Source organism: Anser brachyrhynchus, assembly GCF_964034855.1.
Source record: "Anser brachyrhynchus genome assembly, chromosome: 5".
Taxonomy (NCBI): domain Eukaryota; kingdom Metazoa; phylum Chordata; class Aves; order Anseriformes; family Anatidae; genus Anser; species Anser brachyrhynchus.
The window spans coordinates 20,466,104-20,483,195 of NC_137699.1; the positions used below are offsets into that span (position 1 = coordinate 20,466,104).

General features: G+C 42.4%; 1 long non-coding RNA gene across 3 annotated transcripts in view; it reads left to right on the forward strand.

Moving 5' to 3' along the window:
- The first annotated feature begins 1,873 nt into the window (after nucleotides 1-1,873).
- The window catches only part of LOC308195360, a 118,983-nt gene continuing 103,764 nt past the window's right edge, over nucleotides 1,874-17,092 (forward strand). For all 3 annotated transcript variants that reach the window (XR_013951432.1, XR_013951433.1, XR_013951434.1), the window contains exon 1: nucleotides 1,874-5,564. This is a non-coding gene — a long non-coding RNA (uncharacterized lncRNA). The remainder of the gene's footprint in view (nucleotides 5,565-17,092) is intronic.

Sequence of the window (17,092 nt, forward strand, 5' to 3'; positions counted from 1 at the left end):
TAAATGGCCTTGTGGTGGCGGAGGGAGAACGAACAACCTCTTACTGACAGTTGTTTCGTGATAAATTTAGCGTGGCAGTAAAAAAAGGGTTTACATTTGTACGTATGTCTTTTATGAACAACAGTTTTCATCCATTTAATAATGACCTCGCTTTTCTCACGAGAACAGCACAATTATCAATCTGTCTGTATGGTTTCTGTGGTGCAAGATAGCACGTCCTGTTACACTTAATCGTCTCACCCATCTGTGGAGTGCTAGTCTCGCCGGAAGACACCTGCTTTCTCAAATGTTATTTTAAGGATCAGATCCATTGCAGTTGATTGTGTGATGCCTGTTACGGTGGTTGTGCTTGAGGAGAAAGATGGGTAAAAGCCAGACTTCCTAGCAGGCATGTGACTTAGCAAAAACAGCCGCTAATTAAAAAAACAAAAGACACATGCACATAAAGCCTATGAGCAAACATCTCTCTCTTTGCATAAAGTATTAAAGTTCAGCAAAGGATTTGTCATAAATTGAAGCTAATGGTTAATTTAATACTTCTTCATGCTCTTTTGGATATGAAAAGTACTGTCTAGATTTGCTAGGGTTAAAATAAGCAGGGAAGGATTGAGACGTTGTCTGTGGTTTTGCCCACGAAGGCTTTGCTTTATTTTCAATTTATATATTTTTTGGTCTGAAAAAGCCCCAGCGTTTCAAGATTGATTCAGGATTGGCAGGCTGGTTTTTGAGCTTGGAAATCCTCACACTGACATTATGGAGCAGGAGAGAAAAGGTTAGGTACAAACGTCTTTGCACTTCCCTTACCCTCCTGAGGAGTGTGCTTCAAAGCCAGCACTTTGTAAATTATCTCTTGTCCAGGTTCCCCTTTTCCTGTGCTTTACCTCTCAACATCTGGCTGGCCAGATAGGGCTACCTGCACCGTCCTTCTGCCATAGGGGACAGAAAACCTTGAGAGTCCCCTGCACAAGTACCTGAGAAGTGCTGGAGCAGGTTACTTCTCGCTGAGCAGTTGTGCCATCCTCTGGGCTCCATAAAGAAAACCTGCCCCCCTCAAGTCCACACTCCACTGTTTTAAGTAAAGTCTTTTAACTGCAAAGTGTAGCTTACAGCATTATGTGTGTGAGTTGGTATACGTGCTCCTTAACATTTTCGTGCATTTCTGAACTTTAGGTTTGGCAGAAATAGGTCGCTAAGAAACCAGAAATTCTTGCCACGTAATATAGGATGCCTTAAACATAATTATACAGACTTTGGAGGTTTATATAAACTTTGGGTAAAAATGGTGAGATATAGTATCTATTCCTGAGCTTTGGAACTGTATTTGCCACCCATTTAAACAGGACTGCCACATAAATGAGGGTACTGTGATGCTGGAATGGGGTTACACGAGGGAGACTCTGATCCTGCCTTCATCTGTGTAAATGGTAAAAGCTTACATTAACCAGAGCCAAGTGGCAGCAGGGTAATAGGCATCAATAATTACTAATAACACTGTAGTATTAGCATTTTTTACTGAAACTTTGTTTTTGTGGAAAGGTGGCTTCTTGCTGGTAGGAAGGAAGGTTTTACTGGATTGTGTAAACCTAGAATGGAAGCTTAAAAGAAAAACCCAGAAAGGAGGCTTGGCTACTGAATTAATGGATTTTTTATTCACTTTCTTTTGGCTTGAATTGCTGGCAGGGTCTCAGGAATAGTGATGAATACTCTGTGTAACGTGAACTCCCAAAGCTACACTGTGCCATACCTCCGTGCGTATGCAGCAGAAGTCAGGGTGAGAGCAGGGTGGTGGCACTGCCCCTCTGCCAGCCCTGCTGCGATGAGGGCATGTCCCCTACTGAGCGATGCCACCCAGAAAGGATGTAAAAAGGGAAATAGGTTCAGAAATGAGCCACATGTGCAAGCGTCTGTTTAGCTACTTTGGAGGAAAGTTTAGGGTTGACTTGATCACAGCCTACAAGACCAAACTGAAGTTAGCCAAATTCAAATAAAAAAAAAGGCAATTCATGTATGTCATAACGGATTTCTCATCAGTGGAAATTATTCATACCTAGAGTGTATATTGTATCTATTTCTAAAACACTATTATTTAGCTTAAATGGAATCCTGAGAAAACCTGTAAGAGGCCTGTGTTATTTTGGAACATCACAAAAAAGGCCATATCTATAAAATTTAGAATCCATGATCTCAGATTAGTTGTTTGCTTTGTTGTCTTTGACAAGTGGGAGGGATAGCAGTGTGCTGGGTTTTGCCACCGTAGGAGAATACTGAATGAATTATGATATTTAATAGTTCTGTAGGGAGACAGAGGGGTATAAGTGGACATGAAGGAAACTAACATTATCTTAGTCTATGAAAGAAGCACTACAGTAACAGGAAATAATAGGCTACTAAATTTGACTTTGGTTGCAGGCAAGTTCCTGGAGATTTTAAGAGCTCAGATCACAAAATATACAGGGAATTGTGCTCTGATAAAAGTTACCAATGTGGCTTCAGAGAGAATACGTTTTATATGGTACAGCTAGGTAAGTTATTTTGTGAAGCTCATTGAGAGGACAAAAAATGTGATGAAGGTAAGGAAAAGGAAACAAATGTAAACTGCTTGGATCTTACATTAAGTCAAACAGCAGTGGCTAGGATTGAGAAAAGGGACCCATTTCTGAGGATATGAGGCCCGTATGCATGACCACAGATAAGCAGAAGAGCAAGAGTGGCTAAGAACTGTGAAAGAAAATAGAGGGATGATCCTTAAAGAAGTAATTTTACATTTGGTGTGCTAAGGGTGCATTAACAAGCATTTATTACTAGCTTACCCATCCACACTGATGGCAAGTGGAAGTTTGCTTTTAAAGGAAACACTGCCAAATCAACACTGAGCACCTCTGGAAATTCTGAAAATGGTATCTGGATCCTTCGAGCTGAGAATACATCTCATGCTGCAAGGAACATGACTGTAACCTAGGAAAAATAGCAGGTAAAGAGGATTTAGTTTAGTCTCTATCTATAAGCATACTGAACTTACAGCAGGTGCAACTGTATCTTCAAAAAATTAATTCTCCCTCCTTCTATATTCCACTCCCCCGGCAAACAAAAAGAACCCCTCAAACAGAATTATAGGGCAGAGGAAGGTAGCAGGTAGGACAAAGTGTTTGGGGAATATGGCTTTATGAGATATTTCTCAGATGTCTGATGGAACAAATTCAAGCTTCTTTCTTTTCTGTTAAAGATTTAGTACATAGGAATCAGCCTTCTACAAATAAACTGTAAAAGGTATGACTGGAGAATATTATACTAGGATAGATCAGAGTCTTTTGTGTCCTACATGAGCGCTGGTGCACAGAAAGCAACACAACTCTCATCAACCCCCCTCAAAAATGTTGTGTCCTAGTATTAAGTCAATCAAAGTTGATTCCAATGATGATGTTTTCCAGGTCTCTAAAAAAAGAGCAGAAACTGTTTAAAACCTGCCACATTATTGTGGCCATTAATGATCACAATTACAAGTTGAATCACATACTGATTGATTTCAGATCTTATTTCTACCCATTCTATTTCTTTGTTCATATCTCCATCAACACATCATGTTCACAATTCTTATTCAACTAATTAAACTGAAGACAGGCACAAGAATTAATTTGACCATGTGTTTTTATTTAATCTTGTGCTTTTTCCATGTAGAAGAGATACAAAGATGAACAAGAAATGGATTATTCTAATAGTGAGGTTATGTCATGCTGCCAGTCTCTCATGCTAGTGAGACTTAACTGTGCAGCTGATCCGCTAAGACTTGTTAGAAAGCAATCCAGATGGAACCAGAGGGGGTCTCGAAATGGGAGATTGACCTGTAAATTCATTGAGGTCCTGGACTGTGCTTGTAGACAGATACGTTGGGTGTTGCCTGCAAACAACCTACTTATCCATTATTCACATTTGTGTTCCTACAGGGCATTGCTGTGGAGAGGGAAACCTCCCACCCCACTGGTGGCCAGCAGCTACTGAGCTCTTCCTGGCCTCTTGAGGCTGTCGACAGACATTTTGTCTTGGCTCTGGCAGCATGAGCAATGCAGGAGTGGTGGTAGGACAACATTAATTCAAACCAAATCCCAGCTCTGATTTAGTACACTGAAGTGTCTGCATACCACCCACACTCGGTAGAGCAATTATTCAGGATCCTCGTCATCTGCAATGAATATGTTAAACCTTTCTGAATTTTATTTGGGCTGTGTTTTACCTAGTGGAACCTCTCTGTCACCACTTTGCCTGCATCTTACAGCGGTCATGAATTGCATTTCAGTCATTTGCACTCTGAGAAAACAACAGTGATATTTTCAAAGCCTGGTTGTTCTCTGCTTGTATGTGTATGAGCAAGAGACCTATGTGAAGTATTATCTACCTTACCAAGTCACAAAAAATAAATAAGTACAGTCTCAGCCATAACATAAAGAAGCTGACCAGAAAACAGAGAATTAGTGGTGACACAGCAACTATTATTGCTCTGCAACTGAATGAATGGTATAGGAGCACAATGTATATTACTCCTGCTGTTATGGCTCTATTTCTTATATCTGTGGAGCAGCTTCTAACACAGGCATAGCAGAGAGCCAGCAGAAATACTGCTTAACATAGCTACCCAGCTGGGGAAAAGCATTGAGTAATACAAACTCGGTATTGGCATAAATGCAACTTCCTTTGCTTCCAATTTAAACACTATTTGACCTTCTCATCACAAATGCTTCGCTTTCTGATTTTTTACCTTCCTTTTATTTTAGTTACTTGTTAGATCTGTTGCAGGAAGATCACAACAACATTTACAATAGTGATTCATTTAATTTGAAATTTAAATGTAAAAAGTTTTGACTGATAAACAAGTTGCGTATGTGAATTGATTTTGCAAGCTGGGACACTCATATCCCTCTTAATTCTTTAGAAGATCAGAAAATCAGTGTAATTTCCTAGCTTTATTTATGGCTATGTAATAGATTACATACTTTCCTGATGTGTCTAAAATGCCATTATAAAAGTCAACGCGTCTGTAGAACCGAGAAACATGAACGAGAAGGGAAATGTTTGCCTAATTCAGGTATGTGTTCATACTAGGCTTACTTTTTGATAGTTGCTAAGAGCTCCTGGAGCTGTTTGAAGCTTGTGGGAGATGAAAATGCTCAGCAGTGCTGTAGTTTAATTTGTGTAATTTGTGAACTTTTCCAGCAGAAAATAAAAGTAACCTTTTGTTTTGCACAGTTCCTAATTGAATCGTGGATTTTTATTCATTTATTTATTTTTACCTAGGAGTTTGGTGGAAACAAAGACAAGCCGGGATTAGGTACCCTTTTGGAGGAGCAGGTCAGCTGGTGGTTATTAAGCACGGTGAGACTAGTGCAGCTTCTAAGTGAAGAAGTACCTAAGTACTGATTCCCAGATGAGATCCCCCAGGAGCAGAGATGGTGGCTGAGGAGCTGGCTGCAGCCTGCCCCATCGGGGTCCTCCTTGCCTGAGGACCTGCCATCAGTGGTGTTCGTGTCAGACTGCGTGCTTCCTCTGTGCTGAACAGGTCGTGGTTCACGTGGGTAAGGAGTTGCTATCTCTTCCCATAGTTCACAATCAAATTAAAGGCATAAAGGGCAGAGTTTATTCAAGAAGTAAAAGCAGACAGTTTCAGATTCCTTATTCATACACTGGAGAGTACTGTTGTAACAAATGCTGCAAAAGGCTGTAAAGTTGGGTTCTGCGGCTTGACATAATGCTAGCGTTAACTCTGGCAAACAGAACTGTTGCTCAGATCTTCTGTGCTCAGCAATTAGCTACCGTGAATGGTTTTAAAAACAATTTTATATTAAAATAGCTATGGATATGTATTGGATATTTACCTGAGAATTTTGTTGAGGGGGGGAAAAAAAAAAAGAAGGAAAGATAAGCTGGGCAAAGCCATATCGGTAGATATGTGCAGAGGCACAGGTATTGCAAGTACACAAAACTTAAAACCTTGGTGTTTATCATTATTAAGATTTTAAAATCTTTATGAAGTATTTAATTGAGGGGTTTTTCTTTCCAGACAAGTGATTGCCTCTCAAGTTCAGTCTACAGAAAAAGAAAACCATTTGGTTTTGGAAATGACACTTTTTAGGTTGTTGCTAGAAAATCTTGTTCAGCTCTCTTTCTTACTTTTTAATTTTGAGGTTGCATCTCTTTTATTGACTTGTGACTTGATGTGACAAAAACTCAGAGGATGTTTTCTGGAGTGTGGTGTCTGAGTTGAGCTTATCATCAAAATTAGATCGGTGTCTACAATGAGCTAGAGTAGCTTCGGTAATAGGTACATGCCTACAGTTCACAAAGTCTTTAAAAGATTTTGAATGCTACCCACCAAAGTGCACACCCCATCCACTTACTGCTCTGTACAGAAAAGTGGGATTTCAGTGGTACCCAAAATGGTATTCCAGAGACTGTAAATAATCAGGCTAAAAATGGAGATTACCTCAGTGGAACCAGGACATAGGAACATATTAACATGTTGTTATGACAATAAAGTGGAGTGGATTATTCCATTTTAAACCAAAAACTGCAGCGAACGAAGTTAATTACAGGAGCATCCTCATTATTCACCTAGCTCCCTTTCCTTGCTGTTGACTCCCCATTATATGAACGTTGTAAGAGTATAAGATGTCAGTGAGCACGAAGTGCAGTGTGAAGCTGTTCAGATACCAGTCCGAGAAGCATTCAGTAGAAAAATATGATAGAAAACAGTGATAACAAGAGGAGTTAGGTCTGCTAGTTAGTTTACAAGGACAAAGGGTTAGATTAACCTAAACCAAGTCAAACTGTTCTGATTTTAAAAAGCTGTGAAGCTGCAACCCGGTGTGTGGGACCAGCGGCAGCCCTACCCCAAAGCTGTTGAGCTTACAACTGGACAGTTGTGTCTCAGTCATCCCGTGCTTGCATGTGGTGGCCTGCTAGTGCACAGCTTGCTCATTCCTGCTCCTGTGGGCACACTTTCCATGGTGCAATTTTCTCCAAGTTTGTCTCAGGCGTTACCTCTGTTCATGCATCCACAGGCTTCTTGGTTGCTTCAGAAACCAGCTGACCCTTTTCTTGTAGCAGCAAGCTCTGCTTCCTCTCCTGGGAACTCTTTTGGCTGCAGACTCAACCTGTTCGAGTCTGTGTTACAGCAGGGATGTTTTCTAACTCTGTGGGGGCCTGTTTGTCTTCAGCTTTTTGCTTTCTCCAGCATTCAGAAGTAATTACCGAACAATTAACAAAAAAATAAAAGGTCCTTGAACGACACAGCAGACAGGGTGGGCTGCAGCACTTTTGTTCCTGGTTCTTCATTTGTTTTGTGATCATGGGGGAGTTGTACTGCCTCTTTCCCTCCCAGTCTTTATCTGCCTTATTTGTTCAGGCTGTGAATACCCCACATTAGGAACTGTCTCTGATATATCTGTATTAGTGTTTAGATCAAACAAGCACCGATTTATAATGTAGGTTCCAGGCTCTATTGTTGAATATATTGGATTTGCAGGCTGCTCCTACGCTATCCTGAAAGAGTGACCTTGATGAAAGATGATCTTGGCAGAAGCTGGCCAAACTGATGGGTGTGTGTCTGGCACACTGGCTGATGTTGAAGGAGACACCTGGCTTCCTGGCTTGCTTAGCATCTGACTTACTATGCCCTGCACTGCCTCTGACAATCAGATGATGACCAAGAGCCAAAAAACAGTGGCTTTTTATGGATGTCCTTTTTCAAGAGAGAGTAAGCAGTGTGGGATTTTCACCATTTACACATAGTAAAACACTTAAGAGAATCTTCTTTGAGTCTATATGCATTTTTGGATGCTGCGTTTATCATCAATGCACCCTGTGCCAGGGTATTCTCTGTCCCTCCCTGCAGTCTTGTTCTGAGCCTTTCCTCAGTCAGTGCATTAATATATACAGCTGCTGCTCAAGGAACTGGAAGTGCGTTAGGATTTCAGCATTTATTATGGTAAAGAAGTATCTGCGTAAAGTAAGCTGAGAACATCCTATAGAACAAAGCTGCTGTGTGTCATGATGCTCATTAGACCTCCATGCAAAAGGTGAAGCTGGTTTTATTCGTGTTGAGTTTTAACTCAGGGGACAAGCCAGAAGCAAATATCTTATGTGTGTTTCTTGACACAAATGGAAGCACCTGTGCACACAAGTCCTCCTTTGCTTGAACTCCTGTCTTGAGGGCTTCCTAACAGATAACTCATTCTCTGTCGTGAGAGCATCACATGCAGAAGATTTGCAGATGCAGAGACTCTGTTTATACTAATCTGTGTGGACTCCATACACAGACTTTTGATACTACTGGTGACAAGACTGCTTTGATTCGCCTATCACCATGTATGAGGTGGGCTAAAACGCCTTGTTCCATAGGGGCAGCACTTTCATAGAACATGTGCTTTCTCCTTGCCATGCTTAAATGTTTTCACATGCTCTCTCTTCATTAATCTGTCTGTTTCACTCTCTGGCCATCCACTGAAATGATTTCTCCCTTATGGTTTATTGGTATTTACAAGTATAAGACTTTCTCTTGAGCTGCATGCAATTCATTTTTAATAAGGAGTAACATATACTGAAAGCACTTATAAATGTTCCGAGCCTGTGATTCTTAATTGTGCTGTGTGTATTTTGTGAAATACTGCTATCCTTCACACCCTTTTTGCTTGCAGAGTTACAGTGCGTTATGTAGTAGCAATAAACGTTAAATAACCTGCCTGCCACCCAGTCCCACTTTGTGGTGCTTGTATAATTGCAGAGGCTTTTGGAAATTGCATTGTGAGGCTCTGATTTGATGGCGACATACAAACATTTCACTGTAAACACACTTTCATTACATGAGATTTCATTACCAGAGGTTTCGGCTCTAATATCCTCTTTCCTTTGAGGATCAGGGCCAACATCACAGTAACCACATTGTTAGCAAGAGCAAGGTGAGATTAAGAGTGTGGACTCCATTGATCGGAGAGCTTCAGAGTAAGGGTGCTAAATATTCCTTATTAAGTGGGAGCTCAGCTTGGCTCTATGTGTAATGACTGCACAGAAGCATTTGAATTATGTTGCCTTGAGCAAGTTGGGAAAAAAAAAAGAAAAAAAACAGAGTAAGATTGATATCAGATTCTTCACCATTTATTTATCTCTGTTATTCATGGGTAAGCTACTGATCTCACACAGGTGTCTTAGCACAGAGGCTGCCACTCTTCCTGGGAATGGGGCTGTGGCTCCCCACCTCAGGTGGCTGAGTTTCACACTTAGTACTCAGGCTGTAGAACAAGCACTCGTTATAGCTCGAAACATGCAAATACATTTCAAAGACCAGGTGTATGACCACAGAGTGTGTGGAAAGCCATGAACCCCTGCAGCTCCCAGAGCATCACATAGGCATCAGTGAGTGCTGATCAGAGTGCTGTTTATACCAGCCCAGCATTGGGCCCACTGGGCTCTGGCTCTTCCACAAAGCTCCTGAAAATGGTTCTCTTGTCTCCTAATAAAACTCTATTAGCATCCTTGTTACTCCAGCGTGTGCACCTTTGTAATTAACAGCTCACAGATGCTGTATTTTCTTCCTTGATGTTTCCCTCCCCTCTATTTTTGCCTTGTTTCCCTTTGTGAGTTGGTGAGGCAGTGCTGAGCTTGGTACTGGCTTCCCTTGACAGTAAGCATTAAGCTGTTGTAAGCGTCTCCCTCAGACTGTTAATTGTCTTGGAATAATTCATTAGTGAACGTGCTTGCTTTCTGCCAGCTATGTTTCATTGGTGAAAGCCAGGCTGGGCTTGTGCGCTCCTTTCCAGCCATGGCCCCTGCCCATGGCGCTAACCTCTTTGTTCAGAGGAAGAAATTGTTTTCCAGCCCATGCATTGGGGAAAGATTCAATTATACCAGTACATGGAGGGGACTGCCGCTACGGAGGGTGGCAGGCACTGAGCAGGTGCTGTCTGGCGTGGAGTTTCAAAGGTGGGCTGGAAGGCGCTCATTGGGTTTCTCCGCGGTCGTGTGTTGCAGGCATGCCAGGCATTTCAAGTGCTGGCTGCCATGTGCGAATTCTGTGTTTCAGCTGCTGTAGTAAGTTCACTTATTCTGCGTCTCCATATGTAGTACAACACAGATGTTCAATGGAATCTAGTAAAAGCTACAGCTAACCCTGGATCAGGGTGGGTTGGAGTGCAGATTCTACTGAGAATGTATCCCACCTTTTGGGGCTGACCTCTTTGTTTTGATCAGCAATGTCATCTCTAGCCTTTACAGCCATTTAATACTTTCAACTGTTTTTTTTTTTTTTTTTTTTTTTTTTTTTGCTTGAGGCCCTGATCTCAGTTCGCTATAAACTACTCTGCTTCCACTGACTGGAGTGGGTTTCAGGTCTGTCCCATAGGACCCAATCTGGGGACTTGCTTGTGTCGCCTAGAGCAGGGAAAGTCCCGTACTGAAAGATTGGGAAGAAAAGTCAGGAGAAGTCTGAGGCTGTGACTTGACCTCTGTGCTCAGCCCCATATACAGCCCTGGAGTAGCTGTCCCTCTGGAAACAAATTGCTGTTTTGCAAGGCTGTGGGGTGCAGCCTCTCCTTGCTTCCTCCTCCTCCTCCTCCCCCCAAGACACTGCTGGGCTGCCTCACACTGGCTCCTACAGGAGAGCTGCTTTCCTGGAAGCCAAAGGTGGGCACAAAATCTGTTTCACAGATGCCATGTTGGCTGTTACGGGAGCCTCTGTTTTCATCAAGCTCCTCGAGATCAGACATGGTAGGTTCAAAAGCCCTTTGCAATGCCTTGGGACCTCTCCCTTCCTTCACCTCAGAGCCATCCAATCTTACTGCAGCCTCATATCAAAGCGCCGCATTACAAAGCATAGCAAAGGTTGGGTGGTATTGTACGTACAGCAACTGCAGCTCAGCTTTCATCCTAAATATGTATATATTGTTTTCAAGTTCGCGTGAATGAGGAAGTTCTAATGAAAACTAAAAATATGAGTAGCGTTGACCTTCAGGAGATGTTTCCTATCCCAGCAGCTCAACTCAGTCTGTGGCTGCTGCTGCTTTTCCTGGCTGCAGACACAGAGAGAGGCTGAAATGAGCAATCAGCTTGTTTATGGCAGGTTTTAGTGCTCCTCTAGTATAATAAAAGAGGCTTTAGCAGAAGGGATTTGGTTCTTGTGTACTTCAGTGTTTTCTGCTCTGTTTTGCTCCATAAAACCCAGGCTCTTGTTTACAAGAATTAGCAGCTTCCCAAGGTTTCTGCTGATTTTGAGGAATCAACCCCTTGCAGCTATGTGACACCACCATGCAGCTCCCACTCCACCCGGTACTTGCAGAATGACTGTTCCCTACGTGCGGTTGAGCACTTGGATTAAACACCTGCACAAAACAATTGGCACAACCCAAAGGGCTGTTAGAGGCTCCATATCCTGTTTGGGAATCACTTCAAGTGAAATTAATGATTCTTCTCTGCACGCAGACTTTTTAAAAAGAAATCTGTTTTTATATGTGCAATTAATCCCAAGCAGTCGGTGTGCAGTATGTACTGTTACACATCAGTAAGACAGCAGCTTTATGGCTTTTAATTCCATAGGGTGTGTAGCGTTTTAGACAACAGCACTTAAGATAACAAAATCCTCACATAGGTGGTAACTGTGGCATGCGCACATCCCCCTGTCCATTTACTCTTTAGTTTTGGAGTGAGGGGGGACAATTTCTTATTTGAAAGGCATTTAACACTGGCACCATCTGCGGTTACTGTGGCTCTCCCTGCATTACATAGGTATAGTACAGAGCTAAATTATTTTCATGGCAGAGATTCAAGAAAAGAAAATTTCCAGTAGACATAGTGTGCTGATTCACAGTGCTGCCAGCTCTTGTGATATTATCACAAGTCTTGTGATATTTGGTATTGTTATAAAGCTTCAGGCCCTCTCATCATGGGATTGTTTGAATCCCAACCTTCATTTAAAAAAAAAAGGGGGGGGGGGGGGGGGCTCTCTCCTAGCCACAGAGAAATGCTTAAAATAACATTTCACCTCCTAAGAGCCACAACATCAGGAAGCAGGTAAAGTTTTCCTAAACACTTTTTTTTTTTTTTGGCCTCTGGATTTTTTGAAGCCCATCAAGCTTATTTATTTGGAGCCTGATTCTGGATTTCAAGTAACTGGGTTTGGTGTAAGGAAGAAGTGTGTATGGCCAACTTATATTTTTGTTTGTGGTTTGATACTTCAGCCTGATGTTCAGCTGAAGGCAGAATGACTTTATTTGTTACACGAGGATTGATATTTTACTACATTTGATTGCTATACTGTGGGTTGCTTCACCACAGCCCTCTTCACACCAAACCAGTGCTTATCCCAGGATCTTCTACATGCATAGAAACAATTAAATTTCTTTTGGTTTGGCAAGTAATTTAGCAAATAACTGTCTCCAGACAGAGATGACCTTGATCTTGTCTTGTAGAGAGTTCTCATATCTGTGTCAACCAGCTGAGGTTAAGTATAATGAATTCTGGTGGATCAACTGTGCTTAATGCTTCTACATATGTGGTCCAAAATGAGCAGCAGTATTTTAAGCTTGTGCTACTGTGGTAGAAATCTGTTGTTCAGTTTTAGCTGACATCTAATTTCTGCATTTTACTTTTCTCTCCTGCAGCTCTGATTTAACTGTGCTAAGCAGAACTGCGTAACAAAAATGAAATTTTGGTTGAATATTTAAAATCAAACTGAAATGACAGACCCTCTGTGTTTTAGAATCAAGCTACTGAAATCCAAGGGCACTTCACAGATTTGCTGCTTCTTGTGAAGAAGCAAACCTGTTCGTCATCTGTTACCAAACTTTTCTCAGCCCGGTCTAAAGGGATTTTGCCCTGTTCATAGTGAGCTGGACTATACAGTCTGTCACGGCGCTAGACATGCCGCTGAAGCCAAAAGATAATTATATACAGATAGTGGAACAACCTGCCTGACGCTAGTCTTAAATCAGGAAAGGCCTGTAGATGGTGCTGTAATCTAGCTGAAAAAATAGGCCTACCATGAGGCTGGCTGGAGTTTTCTTAGTTCTTCTTGGAAATTAAACTCTATTTTGTCTAATTTCATATGTGGAGCTTTAAGAAACCATAGCAAACTCGGATCACTTAAGATGAACAGGTATAGGAACCTGCAAATAGACTCAGGGGCCCTGCCACACCACCTTCCAGCTCTGAGCCCAACCTCACCAGACTGACACCATGGAAGTTTTCTGAGAGAATTGTGCCATTGACTCATCTGCATACTTTAATCTGGGAACAGGCTGAATGTCGTAAAAAATCAGGGCTCTTGCATAACGATAGACTTTCTCCAGGAGAAGCAAATGAGTAGAGGAAGGCAGACAAAATGATTTGGGTTTTCCACCAGCCTCATTTTTCACCCACCCAGCCCTCCCAAGAAACCGCTCAGCGATACCTTGCAGGTTACATTGCACCGGGCTCAGCTGTGGGTATACTGCCTGCAGGATCTTTGGAGTGCCAAGTTTACCAGTTAAGCAGATTTTAGGAGAAATAATTTTGCCAAAGAGTTGGCTCTGTCTAATTATGAGCCTCCCTCAGTAACTGCAGGCTCGGTGTCTCCCTCCCCGACTGTGAGTTATTATTGGATTCTTTACTCTCTTTCATAAACTGCTGATTGGTGGCAGATTGTTTAGCAGCTGCCACCTGCTATAGTGCTTGTTGAATAAATTTCCCGTTTTAGTTCTAGAATAGCCTTGATCTGGTAACAGCTCTGGACACATTTAAGGGGGAAAGGGACAGAGATAATGGTTTTCTGGCAGGGTTCAGTACTGGTTCAATGCAATTCTTCTGTGGGTCTTGAGTCCAAAACCAGTAAAACATGTAAATATGTATTTTGTGTGTGAATAATCTCTCTGTTCAGCAAGCATTTAGGCATGTGCCTAAGTCTGACCCATTTTTCCAGGATATAAGTGTTCTCCTGACCTGCAATTTTTGGTATTCTGGAGCCAAGCTCAAGTGCTCTGCTGAAACAGGGCTTTTGTGAATCCTAAATGGCCATTGGAGGTTGTTCCGAGATTGAGATGATACTTGAATCCTGGAGAGACTATGTAATGCCCAGTAATTTAAGGAGAAACTATAGGGAGAACACTTGTCTTTTGAGGACATTTATTTTGGGATATTGAAGTGGTGGAAGATGGTGATGCAGGAGGTGAACTCTCCTCTTCAGCCTCATCTAAGCACAGAGAGCATTCCTGTGCCCTCCGGTCCTGATGCTAATCTCAGTGAGCCCAGAGTTAGTCACCATCTGTACCTGCAAAGCCCCCTTCTGCAAAAGGTCCTGGTGACTTTGAGAAGGAAGGTGCAAAGGGAAATGGCAGAGATATATCACAGAATCATCTAGGTTGGAAGAGACCTCCAAGATCACCCAGTCCAACCTCTATAGCAGCACATTTCTTAAAAATGCTATGTAGGCAGGAGGGTGGGAGGGTTAAGGGATGTCTGAGGAGACACCCATTTTTTCCCCTGTATGTCTTGGCTGACAGGGTGAATCCTCCCAGCAGGTCCAACCCACTTGAAGCAGCTCTGAAGTCACTTCTTCCAGTAAAAAATAAAGCATCTCTTCAAGTAGGATTTTTTTTTTTTTTCCCAGCAGAAAATCCAAGAGGAAGGAGAAAATTAGCATGTAGCTTTCCACATGTAGGTGGCTGGCCAGTGTCTTTGTTTCACTGTGCTAGGAACGAAGGCTGTTTTGGTAGGAATCAGGGCTGCTTGGAATCAAATAGATGGGTTGTGTGAGTAACTGATGGATTCATCTCTTGCAACAGCTGCCATCGCTTTTGTAGGGGAACTTCTTTAAAAATAAGAATAGGAGGGGGCAGTGCCCATTGTTCTGGCCAGAATCCAACTTGGATAATTGCATTCTGCCTACCTAAAATCGTAATGGCATGTTTATGCTTCTCAGCTCTGAAATGCCTGAGGATTCTTTGCTTGAAACTTGCTGTTTAAATATGAAGTTATTAGTTGAGTCATCAACATTAATTTTATTCTGTATTTCAATCAACAAATAATGTTTCTTAGTCAGGTAGTACAGACCCCTCATAATAATATTATTTTAGAGGATCCACGCTAATAATGGAATTTATACATGTCAATTAGAGTGTTTGTTATGGCCTGACTTTCTAAGATGCAAACACACACTGACTTAACTTGCAGCTATTACTACACAACAATCTAAAAATCAGGCCATTCACATTGAGTAGTTCAGAAACATCATGAACTGGCTTGTATTACAGTGTTAAAAATGTTCCTTTGTTTTCATTTTTAAATTAAGTTAACCTGCTGCTTAAATTACATGTATTTCAATTTGCTAAGAAAGTAGTACTTAAATAAACAAAGATCTAAATATAACTTAATCGGTTTTTTAATGTCTTGGTCAAGGTCATTGCTTTTAGATTTCTCTGGACTCCCAGGAAGATATATGGAGCCAAGATCAGACTAATAGATTCGTTAGGTTGTATCTAATTAAAAAAAAAAAAAAAAGAAAGATGTTGCACTGTGTTCATCTTAATTTTGATATGGGTGTATGGAGGGAAGCACAAATGCAGACTTAGAGTTTGCAGGTAGATTTGATACTGGTTTAAAAGTTAGATCCAGACAACCTCGCACTGCAGATCAGTGTATGGACCTTAGTTTTAATGTGTCTCTCCAAAGCGTCCCCCTGAGGAACTTGTTGGATGCACCATGCATGAACTCTTCCTTAGGAAGTAGGTTCAGGCTGGGAACCTCAAAGCAGCTGTTCTGGCGAAGAACTGGAAGACCATTCTCACATCCACCGATGTCTCCACTAGTCTGTAAGTCCCTGCTGGGCATCAGACCTATCTCAAAGGGTCTGGGAGACTTCATGCCATGTCCTGGGCGGTGACCTTGGTCCTGCAGGTGCAGCTTGGCTGGTGCATGGCTCTGAGCCACCCCTCTGTGTGCTCAGGCCCACCCTTCTCTTGCGTCTCCTGCCTGTGGGGTCAGCGCGAGGCAGAGGCCTACTGTTCACTGTCTGCTCCTGCTGAGCGACGTGGGGCCTCCTCACACCAGCATCGCTCTCTTCTCAGGGTCTGCTCCTTGGGGAGGTGCTGTCAGTGCTGAAGAGCCATGGAAAACCTCCCTTCGAGGCTTCCAGCCTCCTCACGCTGGCTGAGATTCAGGCAGTTGGAAAAGCAATCTGCATAAAAGAGCGAGGAAGCCTTTTTAAACCTGTCATCCCTGTTCATCGATCAGAGATTATGATCCTACTTTCTCATTGTTTTATGGAGAGCATTTGTTTGTTTACTACTTTGGCAGCTATCGGTACATAAGCAATGCACATACTATAAATATACCCATTATCCGGAGGCCCAGATCTGCAAGCACTGCCAAGCACAGCACTTACTGCCATGAAGTTGATAGAAGTGCTCCAAACAACAAGCACTGTGCTTGACAAGGTATTCAGATTTTTGTCTTTTTTTTTTTCGTCACAAAAAAGAAAAAGATGGAACCTATCCTAACAGACACCTAAGAGAGAGGCCAGTCATCCATTGCTGAAACATGCTGGTGAAGGACAAGTGGGTAGGAAGCAGCACCGGGTGGGTGCGTGGAGACACAGCTCGGGTGTGGACGCTGGTGGAGCGCAGTGGCTGGAGTTGTGGCTGCAGCAGGCAGAGGCCATGGGAGAAGTCAGTGCCCTGCATCAGAAAACAGGTTGTGTGGAGCATTTTGAGGAAAATGCTAACAGCTGAAACAGAGCTCAGAAAGGAGGCAAAGAAGAGAGAAAAGAGATGGGTGAGGAGATGCCTGGGGGGTTGGGTAGGAAAGAATATTAGGCCTGGCCAAAGGAGAGGGAGATTGTGGGGTGCAAGAGAGGAGGTGATGAGAAAAGGAGCAGCTTTTGTTCATATATCCTGTTCTTTTACCTTTTCAGGGCTGTGCCTCGTACTGGGAGTGTGGAATCAGAGGGGCCTCACTAAGTGATGGGCACAGTGGTGATGCACATTTCACAGTCCCCTCTGTGAGGCCAAATGCTGAATCGCTTGAAAATATTAAAAACTCATAGAGAAACTTAGTTCTTTGTCACGCTTTGTGTACTTTGTCA